The sequence below is a fragment of the Lotus japonicus genome, chromosome 5 (assembly GCF_012489685.1).
Source record: "Lotus japonicus ecotype B-129 chromosome 5, LjGifu_v1.2".
Classification (NCBI taxonomy): Eukaryota; Viridiplantae; Streptophyta; class Magnoliopsida; order Fabales; family Fabaceae; genus Lotus; species Lotus japonicus.
The window spans coordinates 48770828-48773321 of NC_080045.1; positions in this window are offsets into that span (position 1 = coordinate 48770828).

Here is a 2494-nt window from a genome sequence, read left to right on the forward strand (position 1 = left end):
AAGATATTGATAAGATATTATAGAAACAATGAAAAATGTATCGAATTCTCCTTTAAAATAAAAAAATTCATAATATTCATAAGCAGGAGTGGTAAGGGCAGCTGGGGGAGAGGTTGGCAGAGGGGAGTTGAAGGATAGGGTTATAGCGGGAAGAGGAGGACCTGAGGAGGTGACAAAGATGTGGGGTCAAGATTTGAGAGTGTGATGGTTTGAGGGGAGTAGACGTCAAGGCCTAGGAGAGTTGAGACAGGAGCGAAAGCGGAAGGACAAAAGTTGTGGGGCGGCAACATAGATTGCTAGTGAGGATTTGAGAGTGTGAGAGTTTGAGGGGAGGAGATATAGGGGCGAGGGGAGTTGAGGACATGACCGGTGATAGGGGGAGAGGAGGGGCGATAAAGGGGTAGCGAGGAAGAGGTGGGAGTCTAAGGCTTTGAGAGGGGAGAGTGTGAGGCTTATAAAGATGATTAGGCGAAGCAACCACTTAGCGTCGACCGGCCGACACTAACATCTAAGCTTAAGGGATGGACTAGAACCACTTCATATTAATGACAGCCAAGGTCCACACTAAATTGACCAATGAAATTAGTGTCGGCTCAAAACTGCCACTAATGAATACCGGACGATACGTTAGTCGTGATATTAGTGTCGGTTTGTGACCGAAAAATGATTAACCGAAGCTAACACTATAGTTATGTGAACTAGAATTTTAAATTAATGTATTACGTCAATTTTGTGTCAGTATAACCGACACTAAAGAGCATTAGCTAGTGCTAGCAACACTAATTTTTTACACTAAAATGACAATTTTTTTTTGTAGTCGTAGTAATACCTTAAACATGTGGTCAACTAGCAATACATAAATCTTCAGGAAAAGTATCACTTCATTGCAAATAGATTAGTCGCAGAGCATGACATGTATCAATGAAGCATATTATATATAGTTTACTCACAACCACAATTTCGTATACAAATTCTGTTATAAAATTTTAGAAACATCAAATGTATATACTATTTGAGGATCTGTGAAGTTAATAAAAAGCACAAAACTCCCCTTATTTTCAACTAATTTTACGTAAGAAAGAAGCTGATTTGACCTTTTAATTATATGAACTTGTAATTGACTACCTTATCTCTTCTATGAGCAATTTTTTACGTTATGCCATCCTTTAAGATTTATAAAAAATAAACTAAATTGTGAACAAGATAATATTATGTAATATGATGACAGTTAATAAAATAGGTGTTTATACATATTAGAAGGGTACAAAATACCATATATATGACTAAATGACTAAATTAATGTTCTGATTTTCAAGAACCAAATTAATATAAAAAATTGAAAAGTATAGTTTAATTTAAGAACGGAGCTAAAATTAGGACATTCGTGATTATATTTTTACTATCTTGATTAGCCAAAGAAAATCGAAAGTGTTAAGAAACAAAGAACTCGAAAAATTGAAGAGCCGGAGGACAACTTTGTCAATGACAATAACGTGAAGGGTACATGTAAATGTAACGAAAAAAGAATAATAAAATTAAAAAATAATAATACAACGAGAATACGAGATACCATGGTAAATACGTTCTAGGGGTCCAAAATATATATATTTATACTCTTCGATGCAAGATGTAAAAAGTACAAGAGGATATAAATTGACGTGATTAATTGGTTAAAGAGTAAAATATATTTTTAATTAGTCACTGGAAAATATGGAAAATATATAGGAGTGAAATATATTTTTATTGAAATAAGTGAAGTTAGTCCCTATCGTACCCTTGAGACGGTTTTTGTTTATAGTTCAAACCGCCGCAAAATGAACCGATAGACTAATTTTACACATTTCATTAATGTTGGTGACCAAAAGTTATGAATTTTTTTAGCGGTCAAATTCAATTTAACCATTTTTTACATGACTAAAAACAACCTAGATGTATATAATGTGTGTAAGTAGGTAATTATATATTTATATTGAACATTACATATCATTATCATCATTTTGAATCTTAAGGGGGGTTGGTCATGAACATGATTGAGATTTATATATAGCTAATAGGTCGCAGGTTCGAACATTGCTAGTCCACTTAGGGCAATGTAAATGTAAGTCTTCTGTAAGTATTATCTGAACCAGCTGACAGTTTTTCGTATCTTGAACTAGGGGCACTATCCCCTCATTCTAAATTTTTGTAAAAAAAAAATTACACATCAATATGCATTATATATCTTCTTCAAAAAATTGCATTCCTCCGACCAAATTAGTGAATTAAAATCATTAGAAAATTCTTGTACCAATGATGTAGAACATTTGATCGCATAAGCTCTAACCAGGGAACTTCATTCATACTGTAATAATCGTCTTGGCAGCAAGTGGGTAATTTTTGCAGTCAAAACAATTCATGAACTTGGAAAGTTAAGTCGAGGACAATCAAAATGATGGAACAAATTGTCGTTTATGAGAGTAAAAGTAATGTAAATTAACAAGATTTTACAGTGTGG